Source organism: Macrobrachium rosenbergii, chromosome 21, assembly GCF_040412425.1.
Source record: "Macrobrachium rosenbergii isolate ZJJX-2024 chromosome 21, ASM4041242v1, whole genome shotgun sequence".
NCBI lineage: Eukaryota > Metazoa > Arthropoda > Malacostraca > Decapoda > Palaemonidae > Macrobrachium > Macrobrachium rosenbergii.
In genome coordinates this window covers 59306123-59318312 of record NC_089761.1, presented here as the reverse complement: position 1 = coordinate 59318312, position 12190 = coordinate 59306123, and the positions used below count along the sequence as shown (strand labels likewise).

At 39.4% G+C, this 12190-nt stretch overlaps 1 protein-coding gene across 3 annotated transcripts in view; it reads right to left on the bottom strand.

Moving 5' to 3' along the window:
• LOC136850232 (beta-mannosidase-like) overlaps positions 1-12190 on the bottom strand; it is a 107725-nt gene that overhangs the window by 44905 nt on the left and 50630 nt on the right. Inside the window, exon 1 of one of the 3 annotated variants that reach the window (XM_067123878.1) lies at positions 1263-1742. The exons of the other annotated variants lie outside the window; for them this stretch is intronic. The gene's annotated coding sequence lies outside the window, so the exon portion shown is untranslated. Of the gene's footprint in view, positions 1-1262; positions 1743-12190 lie in introns of those variants that run through there. 3 annotated transcript variants of the gene reach the window in all.

Below are 12190 nucleotides of genomic sequence, written 5' to 3'. Positions count from 1 at the left end.
TGGCCATAACGTGAGTATTAGTCATGTAAAAACTTGATCTTATAGATTCAGAGGAAATTTGTAAAATGTTTAATTTTAAGGAAGGCAGTAGAGAAGTATCGCAAAAGGATTACCATATTTGTAAACACAGTACGGGGGCAGTAGTATTAATGCGTTCAATATAGAATTTATGCCAAAGGCCAAGCACATATTAATGAGTTTTTTCAACCCTCCTTCCTGACACCTGTTAGGTGTGGCTTCGTAATCTCCACATTTATTGGTATTGCAATTTCTACCACTGGCCCAAATGAGTTTCCAAGCGACTCCACCTATCAGTGGTGGATCTGTAGTCACAAACGGTTGTGTGTTGTTAGTACGTTCTCTGTAGTATATATTGATTCCTAACACTATGCATCAGCCCTTCATCAATGGCTTGTAAATAAAGCCGAAACTGTTCAGAACTACACCCCGTCACCTATGTTTTCACTTGTGGTAATGTGATATGTATATATAATTATAATATATATATATATATATATATATATATATATATATATATATATATATATATATATATATATATATATATCAAACAACCTCACTGCCATTAGTAGCTAAATGAACGATGATTCTGATACATTTTCTTCTATATTGACAAAGCTGAGTTTAAAAAAAAACAACTTAAATGTGTGATTTTTCCATCTCGGTCGTTGATTTCGTACATAGTATTCGTAAATTTGCACTTCGTTAGTTTCTTCAGACACGGTCACGACCTGCAACTTAAATAAAAGGTAAACTTTCTTATAACGTTCTTCCCCGTTGCCTGGATGATGAATAAAAATTTATTTTATTCTCACTTTCGGAAGTCACTACAGGGAATGAACAAGATTTTAACAAATTGACAACTGCAATGCAATTTTTTAATAAACGTGCGATAATTTTGGTAACTAACATCAGCCAACAGCTACGTCTCGATACAACTGTTTATGTCAGTGCTTGGTGTTGTTGGTGCCATTGTTTTGCATGCGACATATAATGTTAATTATAAGAAATAGTAACGAATTGTGAGACATACTGTAAGTTTGGTAAACGTAGTTGAATGAAAGACGACTCCCATGTACCTTACCGAGAATTCGATTAGCCATACGAGGAAACTTTCTCATTGTTCCTCCTAACGTTGCTTTCATCAGAATCACTGAGTAATTAAGGTTGCCTTAAGTGAGGTTCGCTTTATCATCAGCAAAACACACAACACTCGAGATTTGGGTTGAATATAAACATACCTGTTACGAAGTCCAAGGCTGAAAGATGTACAGGGTTATGCTCGGCTGTCATCAGCGATTTAGTGGCCTGGGCTATGTATTGTGCTCCTGTGCGCTGCCTGGCTTCATGGCAAACACTTATAATGACACGACCAGTGTTACCAGTGGGAAAAGTCAAGAAGTATCCCAAATGATAAAATAAATTTCAACAAAGTATCCAAAATGTACTTAATATTTTAATTTATCCTAATTATGGCATTTCTGCCCCTAAAAGTATATTTGTACACTTACATATAACGTAAAGCGTTTCATCATTCGTCTGGCAATGGGGAACATTTCTTCCAACCCCGTAATTCTGTTGCACGTTTAGAACACATCTTTTCTGTGTAACGTTTTATTCAATCATATTATATTCTTCTTGACTACTGAATGGTCAAAATTTGTTAATAATTCAGCACAAGAAGTGTAATAATGCACATGAACAACGTTAACGCTGAATGTAAAGTCTACTAAACACTGCAGATTGAAAGGTTTTACTTACTTTAGTGATAATGAAATAAGTGGTGGTGTCTTAATCAATTTTACTGATTATAATCATCACACAACAACTTGATAGTTCAAATGAAAGTATTTAAACATTTCTAATACATAATCATAAATAGAACTGACGTGATGAAAAATATAACTTAAAATGACAAAATGAAACGTCATTTACACTATACAGTAATTTAAATTGTTATACGATTCTCAAAGTTTCTGTAGTTACGATAATAAATAAAAATAGTGAACAAATAGTTTGACATACTGAAATACCAACCTACTTGAAAGCAGCTTGAGCTGGGTGAATCATAGAATATATTCGAAGCAGCGAATATCCCCTCCATTTCCTTTGGCTAATTAAAGTCCATTTAGTTACTCTGTATTTAGCTTGTTCCTGCTAACAGTTTTTATTAATTTGACGCGGGGAAAGTTCACCCCATTGCAACAGAACTAACAAGTCCAACATAAATTGGAAGAGTTTAGGGAACAGGTGTCCCATCACTACGTTTCATTTTCTTTACCGAACACCAACACTCTTCTTCTTCTTCTTTTAACGTGCTTTTTCACTGGGGTTATTTGGCTTACAAATTTTTAAAAAATGAGTGTTCTCCTCTCATCATTTCACTGATCATATTTAAAATCTTTCATATGGCAGGGCAAATTTAGAAACGAGAGGAACTAAGGTACTTGCTCTGGGTCATATGCAACTCTTAAAACAATTAAATGCTAGACAACGATCACAAGCCAAAATTTATTTACTCTAATGCCGTGTAACGCACCGACATTCCACCTTTTCATACAATATGTACCCATTTCAACAAAATCTGTATAGGTTTAATAGGTAAACTAAATATATATAAAAGTAAACTATCCGCTTGATTATAACTTTACCTTTTTATAGCCAGTTTAGTAGCGACATTATTCATTTTAATTAGTCAAGGCTATTATATTTACTGGTATAATGTCATCACATAATTTCCAAACTGAATAACCCATAAACAATAACGTATAAGCAGCGAACAATTGCCCATCTCGTGCGTGAATCATACACGTTCCGAACAAGGGTTAAACCTCTGATGTTTGCTAGCCGGAGGCATTTTTAACAATCAGACTTCACCAAGGGTGAGAAAGATCGATATCCTCTGTTACAACCTTTGCTAAGCGATCTTGGTTATTATTCATGTCAGGTTAAGGCAATATTTTACATGATTGTGAATATGGGTTAAACTCATCTGGGAATTACAATACCAAAGCATTTGAAGGTTAAATAAAATATGGAAACCGCAAGAAATAGAAAAGGTATCCATTTTCAGGAAAAATTGCAATGATGATTAATTTTTTTTTTTTTTTGGCCGATTTCTGGCCTTTTTATTTTATCTTTTATTTAAAAATGTCCAATGTACAACATACTTAGTCTCGACTTGCAATATAACATGAAATTTCCAGGAGCAGTGTTCTTCAGTAACTTACTTTAAACCTATTTTGAATTTGGTTTTTCTTCGTAATTCTTATTTTACAAATGTTCATCATACAACATGTGCCTTATAATTAATAACAATTTTCTTTAATCGGTAACCACACACAATACTTAGTTTTAACATTCAAAATGTTTTTGTAATATACACCTTAAGAAATAAGTTTCGTATCATTTTGGTCAGCGTCGTTAAAACGTGTGCCTCACTTCAAAAAGTACCCAAATGATCTTTCGTATCCATTTTTGGAACTAAGGGAAAAAGTATGTGCAGTGTTATGGGAGATTGCACCATGTATCTATCATATTATTTCCTTAGCTGCACTTCTGTGTGTGTCCCTCAACACCCCCTTCCCCTCCCCTCACCTACCCCATTCCCCTCCCTCTCCCCCACCCTCCCCTCCCCTTCCTTCCATCTCCTCTCCCTCCCCATCCCTCCTTCCCCTTCCTTCCCCTCCCCTTCCTGCTATGAGAGATTGCACAATCTATTATATTAATTTCATGGCTGCCCTTCTGTGTGTGTCCCTGCCCTCCCCTGCCCCATTAGAAAACATAACATTGTGGATAAAGTAGGAAGTTGGATAAAAGAATTTTTGCAAAACAGAAAACAGATAGTGATTGCAAACGATGAGTTATCGGATGAAGCTACGGTAATATCCGGTGTGCCACAAGGTACGGTGTTAGCTGCATTGCTGTTTGTGATTATAATTGCTGACATAGACAGTAATGTCAAGGACTCGGTAGTGAGAAGTTTCGCCGATGACACTAGAATAAGTAGAGAAATTACTTGTGATGAAGATAGGAACTCGCTACAAAGAGACCTAAACAAAATATATGAATGGGCAGAGGTAAATAGGATGGTATTTAACTCTGATAAATTTGAATCAATAAACTATGGTGATAAAGAAGGCATGCTATATACATATAAAGGACCTAATAACGAGACAATCACAAATAAGGAAGCAGTTAAAGACCTTGGTGTGATGTTGAATAGGAATATGTTATTCAATGATCAAATAGCAATACTATTGGCAAGATGCAAAGCAAAAATGGGAATGTTGTTCCAATACTTCAAAACAAGAAAAGCCGAACACATGATTATGCTTTATAAAACGTACGTACGCAGTCCACTTGAATATTGCAATATAATATGGTACCCACACTACCAAAAGGATATTGCACAAATAGAGAATGTACAAGGTCATTTACAGTTAGAATAGAAGAAGTTAGGGACCTTGACTACTGGGAAAGACTACAATTCTTAAATTTATATAGTCTTGAAAGGAGAAGAGAACGCTACATGGTAATCCAAGCATGGAAACAGATAGAAGGAATTACCGAAAACATCATGGAGCTAAAATTATCAAAAAAGAGCAAGCAGAGGTAGATTAATAGTGCCAAAAACTATACCAGGAACACCGGACATTAATCCACCAAGCACCAGCATCGATAATGCAGCGTCTATTCAATGCGCTACCAGCTCATCTAAGGAACATAACAGGAGTGAGCGTAGATGTGTTTAAGAATAAGCTCGACAAATATCTAAGACGCATCCCAGACCATCCAAGACTGGAAGATGCAAAATATACCGGAAGATGCGTTAGCAATTATCTGGTAGACATCAAAGGTGCCTCACACTGAGGGACCTGGGCCAACCCGAACGAACTGTAAGGTCTGTAAGGTAAGGTAAGGTAACCCATTCCCCCCATTCCCTCCCTTTCCCTTCCCTCCCCCTACCCCATTCCCCTCCCCTCTCCCTTCCCCCCTACCCCATTCCCCTCCTCTCCCTTCCCCTCCCTACCCCATTCCCCTCCCTCTCCCTTCCCCTCCCCTACCCCATTCCCCTCCCTCTCCCTTCCCCTCCCCTACCCCATTCCCCTCTCCCTTCCCTCCCCTCCTTCCCCCCTTCCCCATTCCCCTCCCTCTTCCCTCCCCTACTCCATTCCCCCCCTCCCCTACCCCATTCCCCCCTCCCCATTCCCTCCCTCTCCATTTCCCCTCCTCTCCCTTCCCCTCCCCTCCCCACCCCATTCCCTCCTTTCCTTCCCTTCCCCTCCCCTCCCCCTCCCTACCCCATTCCCTCCCTCTTCCTTCCCTCCCCTACCCCATTCCCTCCCTCCCTTCCCCCATCCCCTACCCCATTCCCCTCCTCTCCCTTCCCCCCCTCCCTTCCCCTTCCTTCCTCCCTACCCCATTCCCCTCCCTCTCCTTCCCTTCCCCCTACCCCATTCCCCTCCTCTCCCTTCCCTCCCCTACCCCATTCCCCCTCCCCTCCCTCCCCTTCCCCTACCCCATTCCCCCTCTCCCTTCCCCTCCCCCATTCCCTCCCTCCCCTTCCCCTCCCCTACCCCATTCCCTCCCTTTCCCTTCCCCTCCCTACCTCATTCCCCTCCTTTCCCTTCCCCCTCCCTACCCCATTCCTCTCCCCTCTCCCACTTCCCTACCAATTCCCTCCCCTACCCCATTCCCCTCCCCTCTCCTTCCCCTCCCTACTCCATTCCTTCCCCTCGCCTCCCCTCCCTCCCCTACCCCATTCCTCCCATCTCCATCCACTTCCCCCTCCCCTCTCCTACACCATTTCCCTACCTCTTTCTTCCCCTCCCCTCCCTTACCCCATTCCCCTCCCTCTCCCTTACCCAATTCCATCTCCCTCTCCCTTCCCTCCCCTCCTTACCCCATTCCTCCCCTCTCCCTCCACCTTCCACTTCCCCTCCCTCTCCCTTCCCCTTTCCTCCCCCTCTCCCTCCACCTTCCCCCTTCCCTCCCTTACCACATTCCCCTCCCTCTCCCTTCCCCCTCTTCATCACCAGAAGTGCCTGCTGTTGTTCTAGAATTACTCACTGAGTCCATTTCGAAACGAAAATAACAAAGCTCAGCCAAAAATGCTTTATTATATTCCATTGAGTCACTTAATGTTGAAAATTTCTGGACAGTTATTAAATTATTATTCTTGAAAGACGTCTTCACAATTCCAGGATCCTTTGAGGCAGTCTTCAGCTCCTAAAGCATTCCAGGAGAAATGCCCTTTGGATTATAACGACTTCTTGAATTCCTAAACTCCAGGATCCTGTGAAGTCGTTTTCAGCTCCTAAACAGGTTCCTGTTGAATCCGTTTCCCTTCAGGGAAGAAATCCAGAACCTGTTTTTGGAATCAAGTCTTCCACCCCCTGGAAAATGCCTATTGGATTATAACGTCTTCTTGAATCTTAAAGACTCCAGTTGTATAAAAGGAGTAGTATTTACTGTGATCCTCATAATGCAGGTGGTTCACAGTTACCACATGAGGATAATTAAACACTTCATATAAATTCTAAAGGTCAAGCAAGTTATATTTTGATTTGAAAAACCTGTACTCTACTTTTATAAAAAAATGATGTCCTTACAAATCTCTAAACATTTTGTTAATAGTACTCAATCTCACATTTTATTTCATCATAAAACATGGAAGAGGGAAGAGGGAAGAGGGAGGGAAGAGGGATGGGAAAGGAGGGGAGGGGAGGGGAGGGGAGGGGAAGGAAAGGGGGAGGAAGGGAGAGGGGAGGAGGGTAAGGGGGCAGGGTGAACGGGGAGGGAGAGAGGGAGGGGGAGGGGAGGGACACACACAGAAATGCAGCCAAGGAAATTAATAGATATATTAGATGTATATATGTGTGTGCCTGTGTCTGTGCAGTATTATATTTGTGGTACATGCAGTTTGTCTACGTCCGAGGTGCCATATGTGCTCCTATGACCACATTTTCTTTATATGACCAATGAACCACATGCTTAGAATGCTGCCTCGTTTAAAGAAGCTTAATGTAATATGCTTCATTCACTGCTGCCCTTTAATCAAGCCATATCCATAGCGAAAATTTTCCATTTCTGATATAGGTAAAGGCTGGAAGAAGAGGAAGAGAACTAGGAAACATGATGCTGATAATGATGTAGATAAACCTGAGCTTGTCAACACAGATGACCCCAAGCCCAGTACATCTGCCATTTCGCAGTCTTGTTTCCACCAGTAATGATCCTAACTCTAATGTCACTTTATGTCATAGAAAGGATAAAAGTGTAACCCCCATGGAAGTTAAGGTTATCGTACGCGAGGCCTTTTGCTTGTCGCTAATAGGAATTTTTGTTTACCCTTATTGAACATATTTTGCAGAATGAAAAGGTCACATTTTTTTTTCTCAATGGGTTTTTTTATGATATTGCTCAGCACTGCACTGGTATGTAAAAAAAAATAAGAAGTAATATACATCACGATACTTGGACATATACCTGGTTTTGGAATGCCATCTCCGAAAGATTTTTGTTGATGAGACACCACAAAAGTATATAAACATGAGAGAACCTGAGAACTTCAAACCTTTCGAAGATATGTATTTCGGTATCAAAGTAGGGACTGAACTAAGATATTAAACTCCATATGATACACAAATTTTAGACATTTCAGGCTCAACTGTTTGGAATTTTTTATGGAAGTTGCCTCTTAGATTGACAAAAGATTTCCTTTTGACTTACATGCAATCGATTCATTGAAGACAGCAAGTCCAAATGTTGTAGATAAAATTACAATCCTTAATCCATCGGGTGTCTTCTTTTGGTTATGCAGTAGTCTGATATTCAGAGTATTGACACAGAGTGGAGGTTGCTTAGTAATTCTCTTGAAAGACTTTATGTTAACCCTTACGTGACAGCAGAATTATTTTGGAGTAAAGTAGCATCAATTAGGTAAATGGGCATAATGTTTCCAAATTTATACAACTTTATGCAAACCTTGTTATTTTTGTCACACCCAAGTGCTGCACTCGGAAGAATTTTTCTACTAAAAGTAGGATGAAAGCTAAAATAAGAAACAGGTTATCTAATGAAACACACAGGTTTGCTCTATACAAAGCAAATGATAAGAAATAAATCATGTTTTCACTCTACTATACAACAAATGATTTACAAAAAATAGCAAGGAGGTCTGGAAGTACCAAATATGGCAGTCAAGAAATGTAGAAATTATAATTGTCTTGTGGAAAAACACTGATTTAATTTGGGCATGTTCATGTGAGCAAAGTAAATTTTTAATTTTTTAAATTTTTAGTCCACAGGAATTACCGGTAACATGTTTTGTTTTGAATATGTTTAGTAGAGTAAAACAAGTTGTATACGCTTTCATTTTTTATTCGTAGCAACTTGGGAAATGCCCTGAATGATTTTTGGTCTGTTCAGAATGAATGTTCTTTATGTTGTCCAGATTTCATCCCAATCGTGTGTAAATACACGAAACATTGTGTTTATGAATAAACTTGAGATCCCGCAAGTTTTTTAAGTTTGTTTCCTAACTACCGATTTCAACGGATTTCCTAAAGAAAATGTTCAGATTTTTTAAACAGATCTGGCAACACTGGTTTAGCGGCCAAATCAACGGCAACGACACTAAGTCTTGTATTATCAGTGAGAGCCTGAGAGAACACACTGCTGGTCTCTATTGCACGTTTCTCACACCCACGCATCCCTCATCTCAAGGTTCGTCATTTCACGACTCCAAGGAACACTGCATCAAAATTCATAGGTAATTTCAACACTTTCATTTAACTAATGACACTATGTTGTAGAAACTCCGGTAACATATTTGCAGTATTTGATAATAATATATAAGCAGATTATATAATACACACACACACACACACACACACACACACACATATATATATATATATATATATATATATATATATATATATATATATATATATATATATATATATATATATATATATATTGTTTTACTTTCCAATGGAGGCACCCACTGTTAAGGGGAAAGAAAAAAATATATACATATATATATATATATATATATATATATATATATATATATATATATATATATATATATATACATATATATATAAATGTGTGTGTGTGTTCACAAACATCGCCACGAGATCGCTAACTCTTGAGTCCATATGAAAAAATACTAGGCAGTAGGAGAGAGAGAGAGGGAGGGATGCCCACAGACCAAAGAATCAGAGGAGAGTTTTAGCCATTAACAGTCTCACCCTCTTGAAGGGCTAGGTTTAATGCGTCCCCAAGGAACGCAGGTGGGGGTAGATAGCTGTTTTCCTGTCTTATTGATAGATTCAGTGTAGGATAAGTGTGTATCATGTTACTGATATCAGTAATGCTACTGAATGGAATGTTGTATGTCTATGGTTAGCAACACATTACCTAACTCCGTCTGCGCCAAGATTTTGGTGCGAATGTCAGTTGCCCTCTACCCACCATAGGATTAAGATGCTTTTGTAATAAACCATCAACACAGGGAATAGTGCCTCTTGCCTACCCTGCCCATAGAGTATCCTATATTCAGTCTATCACCAGCTGAGTTTTTGACCCTTCTTTTGGCTGCTTCTCTTTTCCTAATCCATCAGGTACAAGCAGCCATTGCCACCCAACGGGATGCCCCCAGCAAAAATCGAGACTTTAAAACACAGGGTTCATCACCCTCACCAGTTCAGTTTAGTCCACTCAGACTGCCAGTTCAGTTCACACTTAGTCTGCTTGCCAATGTGGTGATCTGTCTGTCTGTCCGACGACCGAAGCTGCTGGCCGGTGGTGAACTCACCTTTCTCATTTAAGCTGGTCCCATTATTGTGATCCTACGGCCGGACACCACCCAAGAGTAGCTCTGGTCACATTAACGTAAGGTTGTGTGTGCTAGCAAAACTAGGTACGTGCCTTGGAAGGGAAATTGGTTGGCCAGTATCTTTTTCTTTGACTTGTTTATTTTTTTTTCTCGCACATTTTATCATCTCAGTAACTTCTTGTCTCTTCAACTCACAGTGAATCTACCATCCCGATGTGTAAATACTTTGGCAGTGCGTAACGAAATTCTCACCCCTTGACTGCAAGTGAGTGGAGTAAGGATCTCCCTGCAATTCTTGCATTTATTCCATTATAGAGAGAGTGTAATCTCAGTGCTAGTCTTACCTGGAATTGTCTCATTCCAGTAGTGTTATCTGTGGATTACTGTATACAGTATATTACTGTATGTATATGAATTCTGCATTTCATGAATACTGTCTGTTGCTGATGCATACGCATGAATCTGCACTCCGCACATGCACTTGATATATCTTCCTACTCCTCTTGGAACGAATTGCATGCCTTGCAGAGCCTCTCTGTATATACCTGTTTGCTGTATGGAATAAAGCAACCTATGACTCAGGATATCATTTCTCCATCCCTGCAATCTTCTGTCTTCTCCTACAAGACATCATCACATATCACCATTTTATCGATGCTGTTACCAGACTAGCCGTGCTTCTGTGTTCCCGATTGCCTGAAGAACCTCCCCTACCGGGACCGATAGGTATTATTGCTTAATTGGCTGAAAGGACCACCTGCATGCAGTCAGTATTCGTAATTGTAACATATTATCCAACTCACTCAGTCATTGCTGTTGTGCAAATTCTAAGTTGATTAATTTAGTGAAAGAGTCCAGTTTCCTTGGTGATTTCTTCCATGCTGTGAATGTAAATAATAAATTACTATTGAGAAACCCCCTTTCACTTGACAACCTCCCATTTATTAGTTATTCTTGCTTTTTTTATTAGTTTACGGGCTCACGAGAGTTTTTGTAAGTTTTCAAGTCACACAAAACTAACTTGACGACATAGTTTACATGAAAATAATACAGTCACTGGAACATGATTAAAAATGAAATAGTAATTGATCTTAATTAGAACAGTATTTATAAAAAAATTATAAGTGGAAATACCAAATACGGGGAACATACTGCTCTGAATGTATCACGAGGGCGATGCGCAACATACAAAGAACTGACAACGTCATCAGATTCTATAGGCTTAGTAACAATGCTAGTAAGTGTCACATCAACACAAGAGGCCTCTGACCAAAAATGACTGCACAACAGAATATCGTGTTGCCCTAGTTAAGACTTCGTCATCAGAATTATTACATTTCTTCATAAATTCCTTCCGACTTTGTAATACAAAGCTTATTACATTATTCATTCATTTCCTTTACGATATTATTTCTCACTTTCCACTTAGAAAGAATCGTGTAAATGATTATATATAACATTCGTCAAACTGCCACTATCTTAATTACCAATATATATCATTCGTTCCCCTTAACAGTGGGTGCTCCCAGAGGGAAAGAATATAGGTCACTAACATATTCATACTTAGAACTGCTGGATGATGGTTGAGCAGTGAAATTTCCATGGCATCCTCCACATCATATAGCAACGCAGGAGGCTCATGAGCTGTGTCGCACTCCCTACACTTGCACTGCAACAATCATCCCTACCTTGGACGCACTCTACACAGACTGTATATTAAGTGGTTCTTTCTAATACTGCTTTCAGACTAACTGTCTGTCAAGCATAAGTTAGGAAATACCAATTTCCACCTAGCACTGTTTGTTGTAGTGCCAACACAAAAAAACAGATGAAAAATGCGCTGATTTCTGTACAGCGCATAATGCTGTATGAAACTCTCAGCCAAGGTCCATGAAACTTTCAGCCATGGCCCGGTGGTGGCCTGTGTTGTTGGCACCTATAGCGGTGCCAGGCGCACGATCATGGCTAACTTTAACCTTAAATAAAATAAAAACTGCTGAGGCTAGAGGGCTGCAATTTGGTATGTTTGATGATTGTTGGGTGGATGATCAACGTACCAGTTTGCAGCCCTCCAGCCTCGGTAGTTTTTAAGATCTGAGGGCGGACAAAATAAGCGCTGAAGCACAGACATATAGTCAACTCAATAGTTTTCTCTTACAGAAAACTAAAAAGCATGGATGCAAATTTATAGAGATTTGTTAATAAATTAAATATTAATTTCGTACATTGGTCCATTTTTCTGAAATGCATATTGATACGGCATTTGCAAAGTTTTATTCAATTATATTTTCGCTTAAAGGTTTTTCAAGATATTTCCAG